Raw genomic sequence first — 21,489 nt, 5'->3', positions numbered from 1 at the left:
GCGACATCGATGCTGCGAGCAGTGCTTCCATGTTTGTTAGACTTACTCTCAAACTCACAACTCCCTTATTTCTGTCATCTTCATTCATTGGTTGGTTTGTTCGATCAGTCATTGGTTGATCATCCACGCGCCGCTGGTGTTTTCAGCTCTGACGTCCAACTCGTTCGCGTTCTCCACTTGAAGCAGTGAAGAGTCGGAGGAGCATTAACTTCTCTGCCAGATTTTGTTTCACTTTTATTGACCTTTCATTGGTTTCACGATCTTTCCAAACATCTCGGATTGTTCAAGGGCTTTATTAAGATGTTACTTTAATTTGCTCTTTTTTTTTTTTTTTTCGTACTTCTACTTCTGATCTGCTTCAAACCACTTAGCTGATTTTCAAGAGCCAACCTTTCAATCCTCATATATATATATATATATATATATATAGTATGGATAAATATATGTACTTTTTTTTAAAACATTAAAGAGAAAAAAATGAAAAACACTCCAAATGAATGCAATAAAAATACCATTATTTATAAAAGTAATGTTAATAATGGTATTAATACAAATCAAAATATAAATAGATAATAATAATGATAATAATAACAATAATGATACAAATATTAACAGCAAAAACAATAGTATTGCTACCTCCACTGCTTATTTTTGTAATTATTAATATCAATTATAACAACAACAGAAATAAGACCTTTGTACACATGGATTGAATAAACAATGATAATTACAAAACAACAACAATAATACTGCTAATAATAATAATAATAACAACAGTACGACTACTACTCATAATAATAATAACAACAACAACAACAATAATAGCAATAAAGTGATAGCAATAATAAAAATGACTGATCCATATTCCTTGTATCATCATTATTATCATTATAACTATTATTTTTTTAATATTGTTATTATTATTAATATTAGTAGTAGTAGTATTGTTGTTGTTGTTTTGTAATTATCATTGTTTATTCAATCCATGTGCACAAAGGTCTCCCAGTCTGAGGTGAGATCTACCAGGGTGTGTGTGTGTGTGTGTGTGTGTGTGTGTGTGTGTGTGTGTGTGTGTGTGTTAATGCGCGCTCAGTCTCTGTTAGAAGCCTGTGGCCGATTCATCTTCTTAAAGGCAACCAGGCGCAGGAACGCACCGGAGACGGGCCGAAACACCAAAGGTTAAGTGGCAAAAAGGAAATAAAGAAACCCAAAGAAACCCCCCCCCCCTAAAAAAAAAAAAAAAAAAAAAAAAAAAGAATTATCCCTTAAACCGGGATGATTATCTTCGCAATATCTTATCACCTTCAAACCATGCAGGGAGATTAGTATGGACCCGCTGGAGGAGGAAATAGATAGCGGACATTTGTATAACCCCTCGGACCCATTCATCACGGTAAACACACTCCACGAGGCACCTCCGCTGGAAACGATCAATAAGGATCGATAGAATCGGGGGCCGAGCCGGCAAATATCAGAGGTCAACCGTGCGGCGCCGAGGCGCATCCAGACAGAATATTAAGCGCGGAATAGTCTTTAAATCATCGGTTCCGTTCGATTCTCGCAATTTTCATTTCTTCTCCCGGCGAATATGATAAACGTCGGGTTGCGGACGGCAAAGGGAGGCGAAGGCGTGAATCACCGGCGCTCGCCGTTTGCAGGAACGGAGGCGGGTTATTTTGCTTTTTGTTCGCCCGCCCTCACGCGTCTTCTCCGTCTTCTCCCGCCGACTAATGGCGAAGGGGTTGCCGTCAAAGTTGGCTCTTAAAAAAGCGCGCCTCCGCAAACGCACTCGGGGTGAATTCACTCGCCGCCGTTTCTTCCCCGGAGATTTTATTCCGTTCGGTATTTATTTATTTTTTCCCTTGTTTGGCCTCCGAGGTGGGAAATAAATGCGGGGATTTTTTTTCTTCTTTTTTTTTTTTTTTTTTTTTTTTTTAAATTCTTCAGCGCGTCACAATTATGTTTTACCCGCCGCATCCTCGCGTTTTTGTTTTGTGGAGTCGAGCGACGAAGGAACATCCGATTCAATTTCGGCGCCTCGTGAAGCGAAAGGGAAAGCGACGCTTTCATATCCAACGGTGTTTTGGATTGCCGTTCTTGTTTCACATTTTTGATCTGTTTTTTTTTTATTTTTTTCATGATTTCCCACAAGTCTTTATTCAGGTTGTAAATAAAATCATTTTCAAAAAGTAAGTTTCAGAACAAAAAAAATTATAAATCAGATTTCAATGATGAAAGAGGGCTTTTAAAATAGTTAATAAGTCGTAGTATTAGTTGTAATAATACTTATACCGGCAGTAAAGTACAAGTGTTATAATAATAATAATAATGAAAATTTTACATAATAATGCCAACAACAACAATAATGACAACAATAACAATAATACTACTAAAAATAATTATAATAAGAAAAATAAAAACATTACATCAGGAAAAGAACATGAATAATAAAAATAATAATAATAATAATAATAATGATGATAATAATAACAATAGTGATAACAATCACAATAATTTCTATTAATAATACATAATACAAACCTAATACTAACCTAAGGTCACCTCCCAACAAATAAAAAAAATAAAATAAAAGATTAAAAAATATATATATAAAATTCATTATTATGAAGGGAGTGAAATATGTCACCTGAGGTTTCAGAGGTTTTTTTTAATCAGTCTATAGTTTGACATTTGACACTGCAGATAAAACACCTCTTTTGACATTCATTTTAGCAGATGTTTTGGCATTTCTACTCAAAATAAACAAAAATGAATAGATAAAATACGCAACCCCCCCTCCCCAGCCTGGAAAAAAAAGGCTTTTGTTATTTATTTAATTGATCATTTGATGATTCATGTATTTCAATTTCAATAATTGGTTCATTTCAGTATATATTATTGAAGAAATTAAAATATACAAAAAGGAAAATAAATGAATTCTTTGACACGTGTTTGTTCCATGTTTCTGTCAAATCATCAGCCTTTGCGTGTTTTACCCGCTCGCCGGCCTCCTTCTCCGGATCCTCACGTCGTGGCGTGGAGCTCCGGTGTGAGCGCGGGAAAAGTCATTTGGCTGCACGGCGCCGTCGCCGCCATGATGCTTATTGCATTGGGGTGTTAGGTAGCAGCTGGCTAATCACCGCCGGAGGCATTTTTAATCAAAAGCTATATGGAAAGCGCAACAAGGAAATCCTGTTAGCGCTGATCCGCAGATGAGGACCGTCCTCTTGCTAATGGCCGCGTTTAGCAGCGCTACACGCCGCCGCCGCCGCCGCCGTCAGTAATGAGCGGCGTGCAGGGCTATGCTTTATCACTTAGAGGAAAACACAATGCACTCAAGCTGAGACGGCTACGATCCATCCATCCATCCATCCATCCATCCATCCATCCATCCATTATCTATCCATTATCTATCCATCCATCCATCCATCAATTTTTCAAACCATCCATCAATCAAACAATCCATTCATCCATCTGTCAAACATCCATCCATTTGTCCATCAATTTATACATTTATTCATCCATCCATCCATCCATCCATCTATTAATTTATCAAACCATCCATCCATCCATCCATCCATGGAGTTGGACTTTTTTCGTCCATCCATCCATCTAGCTATGTATCTATCCATGCAATTTGTTATTATAAGTTTAGACTCTTTCTTTCTTTCTTTCTTTCTTTCTTTCTTTCTTTCTTTCTTTCTTTCTTTCTTTCTTTCTTTCTTTCTTTCTTTCTTTCTTTCTTTCTTTCTTTCTTTCTTTCTTTCTTTCTTTCTTTCTTTCTTTCTTTCTTTCTTTCTCCTTCCATCCATTTATCCATCCATCTATTTTTTTTTGTCCATCCATCCATCAACCTGTTATTGGTTAGCAGTTCCATATGTGTGTTGTGTATAAACATTTTGTTTTCATCTATCTATCTATCTATCTATCTATCTATCTATCTATCTATCTATCTATCTATCTATCTATCTATCTATCTATCTATCTATCTATCTATCTATCTATCTATCTATCTATCTATCTATCTATCCATCCATCCATCCATCCATCCATCCATCCATCCATCCATCCATCCATCCATCCATCCATCCATCCATCCATCCATCCTCTCATCCACACTCAGTCATATAGAGACATGCAATCATTTACTCATTCACATGTCTGGGGACACACACACACACACACGTTTATGAGTCAAAGTGCCAGATATTTTAATTCCTGACTTCCTAGTAAACATTGATCAGGTAACAGCGGGGTGTTAAATTGGATGTTCAGCATATGGCCGGCGTCCTTCCCTTTCATTAGCGGCTGGTTATCATTGGCTGCATCATCATTAAGCCGGGAGGTAAATTTAATTTACCGTAAGTAACGAGGCCGCGCATTCCATAAACAGCATTATGATTTTCGCATTTGCGTTTAACGGCGCGTAACGGGCCGACCGGGAACACGCCGGAACGGGCGCGTCCGTAGCGATAGCTTCCATACATCTAGCCGCTAAAACTCGAGCTAATGTTTTCTAGCTGAGCGTTTTCGTGTCGCAACGAAGATTTTGAAGATCATTTTAACCCTCATGGAGTTTTGCAGAAAAGATGAGATGGAAAGGCGGCGAAACCCGAAGTGGATGAATTGAAGGAGCGGTCGCACCTGATGGTGCACATGTTAGCATTGGCGCTTGCTAGCAGATCCCTGGGCATTTCTTATGGGCCTTTACATATTCTCTCAGGGCTCCCAGGGTAAGAATTAATGAATGAATCACTCAACACCTTAAAAAGTTTATCAAGATGTTAAAAAATATGCAATGTAGAGTCAGGTGATGTGAAAGGTTAGCTTAGCCTTTAGCACCCGTGCAACCCTGACAGCAGGACAGGCAGAGTTTTGAATGAATGAATGAATGAATGAATGAATCACTCAGCATCTTAAAAAAAATATCTCAGATGTTAAACATGTGTGATGTGGAGACAATTAATGTGAAAGTTTAGCTTAGCCTCTCACACCCGTGCAACCCTGACAGCAGGATAGGCAGAATTACAAATGAATGAATGAATGAATGCACCCCTCAACATCAAAAAATATCTCAGTTAAAAATATCATGTTAAAAATGTTCAATGTGGAGTCACATGATGTGAAAGGTTAGCGTAGCCTTTAGCATCTGTGCAACCCTGACTGCTGCATAATCAGAGTTGTGAATGAATGAATGAATGAATGAATGAACACCTCAAAATCTTCAAAAAGTATCTCAGGATGAGCAAAAATATTCAACGTTGTATCATGATGAGAAAGATTAGCTTAGCCTTTAGCAACCTTGACTACAGGAAAGGAAGAGTTGAGAGTGAATGAATGAATGAATGAATGAATGAACCCCTGAATGCCTTAAATAGGTTCCCAGGATGTTAAAAATGTGCAATGTAAAGTCATGATGTGAAATGTTAGCTTAGCCATAAAACTCTGACTGCAGGACGGGCAGTTGTGAATGAATGAATGAATGAATGAATGAATGAATGAATGAATGAATGAACTCCTCAACATCTTCAAAAAGTATCTCAGGATTTTTAAAATGCACAATGTAGTGTTATGATGTTAAAGGTGACCTTAGCCTTTAGCAATGTTCACTTCAGGAAAGGCAGAGTTGTGAGTTGAATGAATGAATGAATGAATGAATGAATGAATGAATGAATGCACCCCTAAGACTAAAAAAAATTCTCTGCATGGTAAAATTTTGTAATGTATGTTCATATGATGTGAAAGGTTAGCTTAGCCTTCAGCACCCATGAAACCCTGACTGCTGGATAATCAGAGTTGTGAATGAATGAATGAATGGATGAATGAATGAACCCTCAACATCTTCAAAAGTATCTCAGGATTTTAAAAATGCACATTGTAGTGTTATGATGTTAAAGGTTACCTTAGCCTTTAGCAACGTTCACTACAGGGAAGGCAGAGTTGTGAGTTGAATGAATGAATGAATGAATGAATGCATGAATGAATGAATGAATGAATGAACCCCTAGACTAAAAAAAATTCTCTGCATGGTAAAATTTTGTAATGTATGTTCATATGATGTGAAAGGTTAGCTTAGCCTTCAGCACCCATGAACCCTGACTGCTGGATAATCAGAGTTGTGAATGAATGAATGAATGAATGAATGAATGAATGAATGAATGAACGAACTCCTCAACATCTTCAAAAAGTATCTCAGGATTTTAAAAATGCACAATGTAGTGTTATGATGTTAAAGGTGACCTTAGCCTTAGGAATGTTCACTACAGGAAAGGCAGAGTTGTGAGTTGAATGAATGAGTTGAATGAATGAATGAATGAATGAATGAATGAATGAATGAATGAATGAACCCTCAACATCTTCAAAAGTATTTCAGGATTTTAAAAATGCACATTGTAGTGTGATGATGTTAAAGGTTAGCACCTTTAGCAATGCCCACTACAGGAAAGGCAGAGTTGTGAGTTGAATGAATGAATGAATGCATGAATGAATGACGAGTAATTGATTTCCCAGTAAGCTATGTGGTATTATGGTAGCTTGTAAAACATTTTGCAACATAATCTACCCTGATTCTAAATCCTCACAAAATACGCACCTGTCTACAGACTCTACAATCGGAACACACACGCTAATACACACTCCTGCGATCTCCATCTGCATTTAAACATAGGTTATAGCCACTGCCGCTAACAGGTAGCATAGCACCGGTAAGTAATTGACAGTTGACCCCTGGACACACACATCGGTCTAATTCCTGGAATCATTCCATCAATCATCCCAAACTGCCCCACACAGACAGTGCGAGTACGCAAGAATAAAATACATCATTTGAAAATGAGCTCAAACACTTATTTCTGCTCTGTTCTGGTAAAAAAGAGAAACCGTTTGCGGCGGCGGGGAATTAAATCGGCGCCCGCCCTGCGGACGCCTCTCTGAATCCCAACGCACACCCGCCTTCAGCCTCCAAACCTCCCGCTAATCTCACAACAGCCGGAGAAATTACACATCCTTCCTCAATCCCTCCCCCCTGCGCACACACACACACACACACACACACACACACACACACTGACACCCATACACACACCCCCGGTCTGTGCACGTGTGTTTATGGTGTGTAAAGTTCAGTGGTTTGTCAACATGCAATGAAATTCATCACCTCTGCAAGCCAAAATATAAATTCAATTTATAGCTTCCAGCTGTCTCGACCAATCACAGTGCAAGCATATAGAAACAATACACACTATTATGGGTTGTTTTTTTCTGGTGGGTTGTGTCTGCTTGGTGATGGTGGATAGTTAAAGTGTGTGTGTGTGTGTGTGTGTGTGTGTGTGGGTTAGGCTAGGAGGAGATTACCAATTTGAATGGAGGGACGTTAAACTTGTACGATCCCAGATTCACGCCCTTCTAAATTCCGGCGTCTCGTTGCGAAAAAACAAAACTCATCTTTCTTTCCACCAAAAGAAAAAGAAAACAATCTCGTTACAGAGAAAATCAAGCAAAAACAAACAAACAAACCCCGAAACGGACGCTCTCGCCTTACCTGTTGTGGCCGGACGAGGAGTTTCGGAGACGACTCTCGGATGCCGGAGCGGGAAAAGACAGCGGGAGGGAAAAATAGGAGGAGGATGCGAGAGCTGAATTATGGATGTGGATGTGAGGAAGGAGAAGAAGAGGAGGGGGTTCCTCCGCCGCTCTCGCTCCTCGCTTTGCGGAGCGTGAATCATCTCCTGCACGGATCAAATGGCGGCGTGGCCGGGTCGGCGCCGAGGCTATCCGTCAGGGCTGAGGAGGAGAAGGAGGGTGGTGGTAATGGTGGATGGAAGGAAAAAAAAAAAAAAAAAAAAACGGCACACGAGCGTTTATTTATGATACCAGAAGCCGGACGCATCTTTTTTGGTCCGTTTCTCGGATCGACAAAGTTCCCCTCGGCCCGCGGCTGTTAATTTTTCTTCTATTCTAGTCCTATTTGCATCATAAGCTCATAAGATCGTTCGCGTCTTTGGACGTCTGAGCGTGAAAATGTGTCAAAAAGTGCTCAGGCTCCGGCACACAGGTCACTTTTCTACTTTTTAAACCTTGTTTTCCTCCTCTGCTCTCTGACTGTGGATGCAAAAAACTTTAGAAATGTAACATCATCTTCCAACGCGCGGGAAGAAACAGCAACGTGACGTTAGCGGCTACAAGCGCCGGTTTCTGAATCTGGATTTAATTGGTACGTTTACTCAAAGTCTAATTTGACCACTTCAATCAGAGACTGACTTTTTCTTTTTTTTGTTTTGAATAAAGAAAGCTTCTCGTTTTAATTTGCTGTTTTACAGCGACTCAGACGCATTGAAGGGATGAAAAAAAAAAAAAAAAACCTTGCAAATACAAATATGTATAGATATATATTTTCTTATTCTCATTTCAAATGGCCCAATGAAAGAAAAAAAAAAAAAAGGCAAATTATAACAGAAATAGATGGATGTCTTTTTTTCATTTTATCCATTGTTTTTTTAAATGTATTTACTGGAACATTTATTTCTTGATAAAAGAAGAAATTATTTTTTTCTGATGACTGACTGGCTGCAAATGTCACTGTAACAATTATCTTTCTTTTCTGTCCTGAGGAAAAGAAAAAAGATATGTATATGTATATATGTAAATATAATTATTCTCATTGAAGTAAGTAAATCAGACCTCCATTAAAAGTTTATGTGTGTTTATTGGACTGCAGGAGGAAACCAGTTTCAAATATCACTTAGATGGACTTTATTTTTTTCAAAAGCCCTCCTTCTTTATTGATTTATATGTACTCTGCTCAAAAAAATAAAAGGGACACTAAAATAAGAGTCCCAGATCCGAATGAATTAAATATTTTTATTAAATATTTTGATATTTACATATTTGAATGTGCTGAGAAAAAAAAAAAAAAATATCCATGGAGGTCTGGATTTAGAAAAACACACCTCAGGCTGATGTCCTTATAACAAGTCCAAATGAATTAGTGTTGCTTCCGAAGTGAATACTTTGATTTCACTCAAGTGTGATTGACTTGAGTTATATTGTGTTGTTTAATTATTATTTTTTGAACAATATATATATATATATATATATATATATATATATAAAACCTATATCTATTTCATTAATTCATTATTATTATTATTAATATTATTATTATTATCATTATTATTATTATTATATATATATATATATATAGTCAGTAATAAATAGTCCAAATAACCCCTCTTAGACATTTGATCTCTTTTTCCCCACCTATGGATGAATCGATCCACACCCACCTATTTAACCCAGAATAAATAATACTCTCAAATGAGAATATGAATTAAACCTTTAGCACAAAAAAAAACTTAAATGATCCACCGGCAGCAAACAAAAAAGTTTGCCCTCTCTCTACGTGCTGTTGTTTATTAACATATTTCAACCCGTTTTAATGAGATGTTCAAATTTAAATTTTCAAATTTAAAATGACAATGTAAAATTCAACGAATCACAAAAAAAAATAAAAATAAAATACAATTTTCTAAAAAAAAATGTTCATAATAAATACCAACCCCCTGGTTTAATAGATACAAAAAAGAACAAAGGTTTTTATCAAATGCTCTGAAGTCACAATGTGAGCGGCAGGGATAAAAACAACGGCTGCGGGAGTTCATATGAGGGAAAAACAATAATGGAGTTTAGGAGGCGGGAAAATATCATTCACTTCTGCAGACGCTTCTGCAGGAAGCCGCCCGTCTGTCAGCTTGAACGTTCCTCTTGTTTTCTGCGGCTTCATTTACAAAACATCTCTTGTGTCGTCGACGTTCATCTGCTGCTTTGCGACGGATGCCTAACGATAAAATTCCCCTAAAAAAACAAAACAAAAAAAACAACCCGTCCAAATCTTAACAGCCGTGCTACGATTGATTTTCATTTGTTTAGCTGTTGAAAAAAACAAAAACAAAACAAAGCCTTTAAAATTAGAATATTGTGATAAAGTTCTTTATCTTCTGTAATGCAATTAAAAAAAACAAAATTATTTTTTGTTATGATATTCTAATATTTTCAGATAGGATTTTTGAGTTTTCTTAAGATGTAAGCCATAAACAGCAATATTAAAATAAAAAAAGGCTTACAATATTTCAGCTGATTTGTAATGAATCCAGAATGCATGATATTTTTGTTTTTGTAATTGCATTACAGAAGATAAAGAACTTTATCACAATTTTCTAATTTTCTGATACAGTCCTGTGGATTATATAGGGGAATTGAAATCCCTCCATCCTTAACATATTCCAGCAATTATCCAAGAAAATGAAAAAAATCTATCAAATAATTAGATTTATGAGTATAATAACAGTTATAATAATAAAAAGAAATGAAAAAATCACAGTCAACTAGAAGACTTGTTCTTCCGCAGCCGATGTGTGTGAAGTGATGCTGCATTATAGTGATTATTTACTTATTATTTATCAAGATTATTTATTTAAAAAAGGTTAACAAAATGGCTTTTGAAAATCAAATTATTAATATTATTGTTATTATTTCCAGGGAATTCAACACATGCACATGTTAATATCAATTTAGAACTATTTTCATTAATTCATCCTTTTATTTTTATTATGTGCAAATAATGCCCGATTTGCATATAAATATCAAATTACAAAAAAAAAAAATAATAATAATAATAATAAATGTAATGTATTACTTTATTCTCATCATAGGTGATGCATTCCAGACCCGTAGCTGTTTATATCACGATCACGTGCTGTTCTAAGAGATGGTTATTTCCTCCTCGCTGTTTTTTTTCCCAGCGTATTCCAGCACACTTCCCTGCATTCTAGCGGACGCCATTAACGCGAAACCTTCCTTTATCTCCGCGTGGACGGTCAAGCGGGACGCCTCTTCCGGTGCACGCCGTGATATTGACAGCGGCGAGGAGCATTTGCCTCCCCTCAAGCGCGCCCTCGGCTCCGTGATTGAGCTTCACACCTGTGTTTTTCCCACCCCTGTTCGGTTTCCGCCTTGTTGCGCCGATCTCTCGCTCCGCCGCCGCAGCCTCCTTCCTCCATCAACGTCAGATCGCCGGAGCTGGAGGACGAGGAGGAGGACGAAGGAGGCCTCGGCTATGCATCCGTAATCATTTCGGTTGCCGCGGCTCTGATTGGTGCTCTTGTGTCGGCCTCCGCTGAGTGATCAGCTGTTCGCAAGTCTGCCCTTCGATCAATCGCCCAATTAGCTCGACCGCGGGACGGGTAATGCGATGCTAGCACGGCGACCCAGCTGCGCGTTTCCTCTTCCCCTCCGACCGTCGTAATACATCCTCCACCGCCCCCGGGTTCATTCAGGAAAAAAAATGGGCCGACATAGATTATTTCCTTCCCTCTTCAGTTCCCCTACTTAGAAATGTATAAATAATAAATGATTAACTGATTCTTTGTGTCCTCGGAGAAGGAGGACGTCCTTAGCGTCTGTGTTTTCCGGTGAAATCCCAGCAAAACAGTTGGCGTTCCCCCTTTCCAGGTTCACCCCGCCCAGAGGGGCGCCGCTATTCATTCATTTTATTTTTTTTTGTCGCTTACCCTGTTGCTTCTTGTTCGGTCTGTAAATTGACTAATTTAAAAAAATAAAAATAAACAAATAAATATAAAGTCCCTGAGCTCATGCCTGGCGCAGGAAGACATTAAATTATTATCATTATTAATTGCCGTACCAGTAGTAAAAACTATGGCAGTGGTCATTTTAATACCGGTCGTTATCTTTGTTGTTGTTATCAGTAGCAGTATTTAGATAGTAATAATTATAATTGAAAGGAATGTTCCCATTACATTTCAATATTGGGCCATTTGATGTATTTGTTCATGCAATTACTTAAATACAATGTACATTCATAAATAAAGCATGCTACATGTATATCAGTGCTGAGCACTGACTTCATCACAATCAGATTTATAAACACATAAACCCAACAGAAGAGCTTATTCACCATTTGATTGGCAGCTGTTAACGGGTTCTGTTTAAAATCTCATATCGGCTTTCTTCCCCTAGCATGAGGCAGGAGAACTGCGTGCCTCACCTGGTTGCTCTTGGCAGCCGTTTCATTATCGCACGGCACAAGAAACGAACAACACGCATGCAGTTGTCGACGATGGAAATGTAGCTCATATATCAAAAGTGTTTTATTTCAAAAGCGACATGCAGAGAGACAACTACACGGTGTTAGTGCAGAGCCTGGTTTCAGTCTACATTGAGGCACAACAGTCCCCGGCCTCACCGCACGTCTCTTCTCAGTATTAAAGAGGTTCAAATTTGCATTTATTGCATTTATTGTCACATGTACAGCGCAGAAACGTGTTTGCCATCTGCATTGCATTTAGATATGAGCTGATAGGAGGACTGTAAACATTATTATGAATATGATTATAGATATCAATATGAACAGTGCGACAGGATGTTGGCACTGCAATTAGACAGTAAATGTATTGTTGAATAAAAAAATCTAAAACTAGTGATTTTAAATAAAAAATACCCTTACAGTGCAAATCCCTGATAAATATAACCATTTTATTATTTTAAATTTTTTTTCTTTCCAAAAATGGCAAGTGAGGCACAGCTTCTCATGCCTCCCCTGACTGGCCCTCACTGATATCTAAGGTGGCTTATTTAAATGTGTAGGTAAATACAAAAGCTGAGTCTCTGCTGGTTATTTAGCGGTTGACCTGTTAACTCGGTGACTTTACTTAGTGGGTAAAATTACGTAACACCCGACGAAAGGAGCTTCATTTTAGACCAAAAGTGGTATCGAAATTTGAGAAAAAAAAAAAATCATTCAGTAATATCAGTATCAGTAATGTTGAAAGGCCCGTGTACGTTGCCACGGTTACAACCCGACTGAGCTGATAGGTGTAATGGCAGAGCTGTCAGGTCTCAATCATTATATAAGAGGATAAATACAGCCATGGTCGTTAGCAGCAAGAGTGTGTGTGTGTGTGTGTGTGTGTGTGTGTGTGTGTGTGTGTGTGTGTTCTCCCTGCCTACGGCATCAAGGTCGCTGTCCGAACACGATCCTTCCTGAGTCGTGGCCTCACGCCGTTTTTTTTTCCCCAGCATGCAACCTCCCAGCGTGGACTCTGCAGGCGGAAAATCGTGCTTCGAGCTGACCGATTTAATGACTTCCTTCGTTACCGACGCATTATCGTTCAATAAACGACAGGTGAAATCGATCTGTTATGAACAGACCCTGAACACATGATCTACTGTAAGTTAATTTCTGTAAGCTGAACCTTTCTCAGAGCTGAACATGCAAAAACATCTGTTATAATCAGGCCTACAAATTCACCGTTTGTTTTTTGTTTTTTTTCCATTTTATTATTTTTTTTCCCTGTCCTTCCGCCATTCAGGGTGTAGGATAGGTAATGTAGAAACTGAATGAATAAATGTTGCACCGTCCATTCATTTATATTTACTTCAGCAACTATAAGAAGGCACTGGGCAGCAGTTCATAAGAAATATGTAAACATAATACATTCATCATATATACATATTTTCTTATTATTTTTTTTTTATATATGTTATATATTAACTTATCCATTTATTACAAATTTATTTATTGAATTTGTATTTTACTTTTTTAGTATTTTATTTATTAATTGCATTTCTTTACGCATTTATTTAGTATTTTATGCATTTATGTATTCATTAATTTATTTTATTTTGATTATTTAGTGTTTATTTATTGATATATTTATTTTTGTTCATTTATTTATTGATGCATTTATTTATTTAGTATTCCATGCATTCATGTATGTTTATAATTCATTTATTAATTTTTATTAATTTATGTTTTTTTCATTAAATGTATTCCTTTTCTGGTTGGCCGGTTCTCACTCACTTTTCAAATCCCCAATGTGAGATTAGCCATTAGCCTTTAGCTGCGCTGTCTGTCACCAAAGTTCATTTATTTATTGATGCATTTATTTATTTAGTATTTCATGCATTCATGTATGTTTATAATTCATTTATTAATTTTTATTCATTTATGTTTTTTCATTTAATGTATTCCTTTTTCTGGTTGGCCGGTTCTCACTCACTTTTCAAATCCCCAATGTGAGATTAGCCATTAGCCTTTAGCTGCGCGGTCTGTCACCAAAGGTCAGCCGTGTGGAAGTAACACGTGTGTCCTCGTGTGTGGTTGTGAAAATCAACTTGATTTTTCATGCTTTTTTTTCTCCATTTTTATTTTGTATTCATTTATTTTTTTTTAAAATATCGAACATCCTGTGAATGCAACCTTTTCTCAGAAGCGCCGTGATTGGCCCGAGAGGCCTCGCCTGGCTCGGCTAGCCGGACAACCCCTTCCCTCCACGCCGCCGCCGCCACAATGGCGTTCTCACAAACGAGGAAACCTTTTTTTTTTTTTTTTTTTTTAGCGTGCAAATCGGAAGGAAATTAGGAAAACGCGACGAGGGTGGGACTCTCCCGGGCGAGCCGGACTCTCTCCGCCGCCGCACCCTGTCATCTTGTCTTCCAATCAGCCGCCGTGATTGGAGCCAATCAGAGGCGTGGGTTCGACCTCCCCGCTCGGCCCTCTTTCATTTGTGGCTCATTGTGGAGGCCATTAGCGCTCTACTCTACATGCAACCCTGCTCGCGGTGAATCAGCCCCGCACTCCAGCCGTACTTAATTGAGATTTTCTAAATCCCCTCCTCTTCACCCATGGCTCAATCATGCTGAAGATTGTATCATCCATAAACATTGCGCCTGTGCGTGTGTGTGTGTGTGTGTGTGTTAGTCTGGAGGAATGCGCCTCTTTGCTGACGGGAAAATTATTCTCGCAACCTTGACATTAGAATTGTGGATGTGGAGAGGAAACGTCAGCGCGCCGAACCCGGAGTCGGCTCGGCGCGGTAAATTGAATTTCATGACATTTTCATTGGAATTTGCATTTTTTACGGTTTCTTCTCGTCACCCGTGGCACGGGAGGGGAGGAGGGGTCAACCCGACCGCACTCGGGGGGGAAGAAAACTGAAAAGTTGTTCTGTTTTTACTTTAAAATGTCAATTGTTGGTCTGATAAGACCCATTTGTGTGACATGTTTGACAGTGACGTGTTCTCAGGTCTATTCCAGCCTTTGACGGCGGCGCAGCGGTTAGCGCTTCTTCACAGACAGAAGGTCCCTGGCTGGAGTCCCACCAGTCTCCATCTTCTCCCTGTGTGATTGGTTGTTGTAGTATTAGCCATAATAACAACAACAATAAGAATAAGAATAAGAAGGTTATCTTAAATAGTTTAGTCTGTCTGAGTAGTAGTAGAAAAGTAGTTACAATTCCAATATTGATGACAGTTGAAGTATAACTAGTGAAGATTATACTACTACTGCTACCACTATTATTATTATTATTAATAATAATAATAATAATAATAATATATGTTAGCAATTATTATTATAAATTATATAAGCAATTAATCATAATTTAATAGTAACACCTATTATTATTATTATTATTATTATTATTATTATTATTATTATTATTATTATTATTATTATTGTTGTTGTTTAAATTATTATTATTATTATTATCTTTATTGTTAGTATTAGTATATCTGTTTATGTTTACAATAAACGCATCCCAGATTCCTATTGAGACCTTTACGTGTCTGGACAACTCATAATTATTATTAATATTATTAATTGCTTATCTTTGTTATTGCTGTTTTGTTGTTGTTGTTATTATTATCACTTTTAATTGTTTATATTAATTATTATTATTTCAAATACCATTGTTAATAATTATACTATTATTGTTATTATTTGTTTCTTAAAGGTAGTGCGATGAAGGCGCAAACCACTGTCATTATTATTATTATTATTATTATTATTATTATTATTATTATTATTGTTATAACCACTGATAATGCTATAACTGCCACTACTATTAAAATTGTAATTACTTTTCTACTACCACTCAGATGGACTAAACTATTTAAGATAAGATACTTTATTGATCCCCCATCAGGGAAATTCTTTTGTCAGAGCAGTATAACAATGACAATATCAATAAATATTGGTATTAATAATAATAGTTAAAAGATAGCAAAAGACATCCACAAATAAACAGACGTTAGAGAGAAAAACAAGGATAATAAAAGACAACATGATGAGGAAAAAAAAGGGACAATGTTAAAACTCTTTATCAATTTAACAGTTCATTTTCCCTGCCTTTGCTCCGGCTTCCACCGTGTCACTGCTTCTATTGTCTAATCTATTAGAAAATAATTAATTAGACGCTTTGATATTCTTTCTCTGTGACTTAGAAGGGAAGTTGTTGCACAGAGAGTCATTTCTTTGTTTTCTGTTTCTTTGTTCGTTTTTAAATGGCCACCCTCACGTCGAAGTCAAATCCCTGCAGAGCTTTTTGGGAGTTAGATAAATGCCTCCCATGTGAGATGTTTTTGCAGGCTTGTTTTACTGGAAATTTAATTAACCTTCCAAATGAGCCAAAATTCAAAATCAATCTTCCCTCGGCATCATTCATTATTTCACATATTCGAATCGTTCATTTGATTTGAGCATCTCGACGTTTCACCGAGCGCAAACAAACAATTTTGCAGCGAGCGTGCACGGAAATAACCCGCAGAGGGGCGTCCAGCTCGTTCAGCCTTGATTCAGAGACACGTTCGACCGTTTAGTTTCTCATTCATACGACAAAATCACGAATCGCTCTCTCATTCATACGTCATGTAGAGACACGTGTAAATTCACCTTCTCATTTGCACTGTTATTCTTTATTCTCCGAATAGTACGAGGAAGTTGCTGCAATGCTTTGTGGACAACCATGAAATTGAACTTTAAAAATACGCATTAACATAAAAATTAAAAAAAAGGTGGTGCAAAGAGTGGTGCCCGTTTGTGAAACCGAAATGTTTGCGAACCGAATCAATGTTTCATGTTGATACCGACGTGAAGCCCACTGATCCGTTCTCCAGACCCAAAAAACACTGCACTCTTTGAAAACTCTTTTATGGGTTTATTTGTGGCAAAAATACAGAAAGGAATTAAAGATAACCTGACTTATCGATGTGTTTCATCTGTTTTTTTTTTCTCTTCTTGCCAGCTCTTGTACTCAGCATTTCGCTAAATCAGCAAAAGTAAAGTCCACTGGCATATAAGACCCTTGCTAATGCTAATGCTAACACTAACGCTATCTCCAGCTAACTGTCATTTATCCAGACTAAATTGCTTTCCTTGGTTGGCGTCGGGTCAGGGTACGATTGCTATGTTAAAACGTCACAACACGCAAAGCCTGTTCACGGCTCCGTTCAAAATTGGATTAATGATTACTATTATTATTATTATTGATATTATTATTATCATTACTATTACAATGATAATAAACATAACAGTAATTCTTATACCAATAATAAAGATAATAATAGGGAAACACTCAATGCTAACAACAAAACAACAACAACAATAACAACAACAACATAATAATAATAATGATAATGATAATTGGGTATTACTATTAAATTATGATCAATTGTTTATACTATTATCATCAATAATTGCTCACATGTATTATTATTATCATTATTATCAAGAACAGTAGCACTAGCAGTAGTACTAGTAGTAGTATTATCTTGACGAGATGGAGACGCTAACGACTGCGACACACATAATAATACAATTATTAATAATAATAGTTATAATAATGATTAGTATTATTTATTTGTTTATTTGTTTGTTTATTTGTTTATTATTTTTTATAGCAATAATAATAATAATATAATCACTATTATTATGGCTCATTGTTATTATTTATCGCCACTAATAATAATACTACAATTGCCACTACTATTCGAATTGTAATTACCTTTCTACTACCAGTCAGATGGACTAAATTATTTAAGATAAGATAAGATATACTTTATTGATCCTCAAAGGGGTTATTCTCTTGTCACAGCAGCACAACAATGAAAGTATCAATAAATCTGACAATTAAAAGATAGCAAAAGAAATAAATAGATAGCAGAGTGAACAAGGGCGAGAATAGACAACAGAGTGGAAAAAAAATACAGTAAATATTCATTTAAATTGAAAAAAATCAAAAGCCCTCCTTGCTTGCCATAATTAAGCTTCATGTTTTTTATTTCCCGACATGTACTATTGGAGCATGAGTTTGTTTCCAACCTTTGTTCATTTTATTTATCCACTTTATTATTTCGATCACCAATGCGCCATGAACACCTTTTCCCTCCCGGCTGGAGTTTCCAGCGCCGCTCTGCCGCTGTGACGGTACCTCAGGAAATAATGATAATGGAAAAGGATCATCTTGTTCCGTCACATGTTGTTCTGAGCAGAAAAAAGGTGAGCGTAGGAGAGGAGAACCCAAATGGGCTGGATATTAAAAATCAAAAGAGAACACAAGAGTCTTCTTGCAGTTTTGTTGTGGTGTTTTTGCAATATTTTACTCATCGATGACGGGTAAAATAATTCATAATTTCACGCCGGTCCCGCGGTACCTGCGCGGTGATGGATCCGCGAGGGTTTAATCACATCTCCCTGTGGTTATTGACGAGGCCGGGGGGGCGGACGAGGTTAGCGACCCGGGAGATAGCGGCTAATTTCGGTGGCCATCAGTCAGCGTGGAGAGCGGCCTCCTCTCCGTCTCGGCCGACGGGCGCCGGCTGCGACGGCGGCTCCTCAGGCCCGGACGATAACGGCGTGAGTGATTGTGGACGTTCCCTATTTCACCCGTGACCCCGCTGTTGGTGTTGGCGGGAAGGGTTTGGGCCGCACATGCTGCCGGTTTGCGCAAAAACATGCTGTTAGCCGGGAATGGAATCATTCATTCATTCATTTAATGGCTATCTAAACTACCTAAGCTACATTTAGTTATGGGAACAGACAGGAAGAATTCATTCATTCATTCATGTGTCACACAGGGACAAAACAACAATTCACTCGCTCATTCATGTGTCATATTAAAGAATTGCAGCATTCATTCATACTTTACATTTGCACAAAAATTCACCCTCTCATCCACGTTATTTAGAACATACGACCTTTAACTCATTTCACAAATGGACAAACAACCATCATCCTCTCATGCAGTTAATATAAGAATAAGAATAAGAACGTCTTTATTTATCTCAAAGGAAATTGTAACATAACAATAATAAATAATAGTAGAAAATTGTATAAAACAAAAAAAAAAAAAAAAGGAGGGTGGGTTAGAAATACAAATGAAATTACAAAGTGTCAAAGTCAGGGCTATAAAGTGTTTTAAGGTTTTAAGTACAAATAGAACCGTTCACTTTTTCACAGGTCATATATGGACAAAAAATGAACTCACTCATTTGGAAATCGTATAAAAATTTGCCAATTTTTTGTACCGAATCACCCATTCATAATTTTTATGCAGACATACAACTATTCACTCATTCATGCTGCACATCTAGATAGATAAACAACCCTCACTCTCATTCACGTCCTGTAGAAATACAGAACAATCACTCGTTCTCACAAATCACGTGGACGACAAACGATTCGCTCACTCATTCATAAATGTTTTAGAAATATACAACCATTCACTCATTCGCAGTTCATATACAGACAGACAACTATTCACTCAATCACGTCAAATGGGAAAATTAAAGCATTAACTCATTTGAACATCTTTATGGTCATAAAAGCATTCATCCTCTCATCCACGTCGTAAAGAGACTCAACCGTTCATTCTCTAATTCATGGGAGAGAATGAACGTCAAACTCATTTCTCATGGTGGTCAAGTGGGCCGGACCATTAAAATAATAGCATACTCAGCAATACATAACCAAAATATCATGTCTTTCCTCAGTTTTGGTGTAAAGAAGTACAAGGACATGAGGAAAATATTGGAATTTAATGAACAATCCTTTATGAAACACCTCATATTTCCTTAGACAAACATGTCATTTAGTTTTATCATTCACATGTTTGCATTCCAACTGATCCCACTGATCGTACAAAGGCACAAAACTTTAACACGTAATTGGTATTGAAAAATATAGTAATGCACTTTAAGATTGAATGAGACTTATAAAGAAAAGGATCTTTAAACCATTTCCACATGTGCATATAAAATCTAAATTGAATCCCCGCCTACACCTTACAAATAAAGAGAGTGCTATTAAATGTGTAAGGAAGAAAGTATTTTTCTGTCCTGTAAATGTGTAAACTTCATCCATGAAACATGCAAACACATACAATAAACACTAAAAATGTATGGAGTTGCATGAACAGTAGAATTCCAACACACTCGTTTGCAGTGAAGCTGCTGACTAACATTAAATTGCACATTTTCGTTAGCAATTAGCTAGCTGGCTTTTACCGCTGCTTCACTGTTTTTTCAGCTATGGGTGAAAGTGGACGCTGTTTCCTCAGACCCGCCAGTGATTGGTTGATCTTATCTCTTCTCAGTTTCTTTGCAAGCTGTCATATTTTTCGCTGTGATGAGTTTTGTAGTGGCGCCGAATATTATATTCCTTAAATGCCGAAACTTGTTGCAAACACGCCAAGCACAGAGGTTTCCCGTGCGTCTCTGTAAATAAATAGGACGTAGTCCATTTTCTTTGAAAATTCTACACTCTTTATCTACTTTTCTTTGTTTTGATAATGACATTTTGGCTAATGAGGGAGTAGCGGGAGGTAGAGAACAGGGTAGAAACAACGTGCTAACAAGCAGCAGACGGCGCGCATTGATACATTCTTCTGATTGGTCCGTCTCAGTGATGCGGCTTATCTTCCACTCTGACCAAAATAGTGAAAATTCTTTAATTGCATGTAATTAAAAATATGAAATCCTTGTCTTTTATGCATTTTTTCACTTTCAAATGATCCTGCAGGTCTGAGTGAACCTCCTTGACCGTATGTTTGACACCCCTGCTCTAAACACCCGTCATTTATGAACATAAAACCATTCACTCATTCATTCCCTCGGCGTTCACCCTCCTATTGTGCACAAGGAGGCCCCAAAACAAGCGATTTAGCGAATAATTTCATCACATCTTTTTCTGAAACGTCAGTTATAGACCCCAAGGTCACACAGAACTATATTAAATGCCATGTTTCCAGTTTTCCTTTAATATTTACACAACTAAATCAAATATATGATTATTAATATATGATATGATTTTTTTTTTTTTTTTTTTTTCTTTGGGTTGTTAATTATTTGTTGCTGTACAGCAGGTCCATGCTCTTGCTCCGTGTCAGTATATCAAACAAAGAAAATTAAATTGATTTGATGCAAACCTCTGCTCGTAAAAAGCTGTCGCCATTTATTCACGTCTCGAGGTTTCAAATTTCCCTTTTGTTTTTGTAATATTTAATTCTCTTCAATGAACTCTAATAAACTTTGCAGTACTCTGTTTTCCTTTGGAAATTATAAAAACTAAAAAAAAAATTAAATACAAATAAATTATAATACCTCAACCCATCTTCTCATATCTGTTATCAGCCGCCA

Source organism: Fistularia commersonii, chromosome 8 (assembly GCF_037954325.1).
Source record: "Fistularia commersonii isolate RoL2024-O1a breed Wild chromosome 8, RoL_Fcom_v1.0, whole genome shotgun sequence".
NCBI classification, from domain to species: Eukaryota; Metazoa; Chordata; class Actinopteri; order Syngnathiformes; family Fistulariidae; genus Fistularia; species Fistularia commersonii.
The sequence above is the reverse complement of the archived record's forward strand: the minus strand, read 5'-3'. Positions refer to the sequence as shown.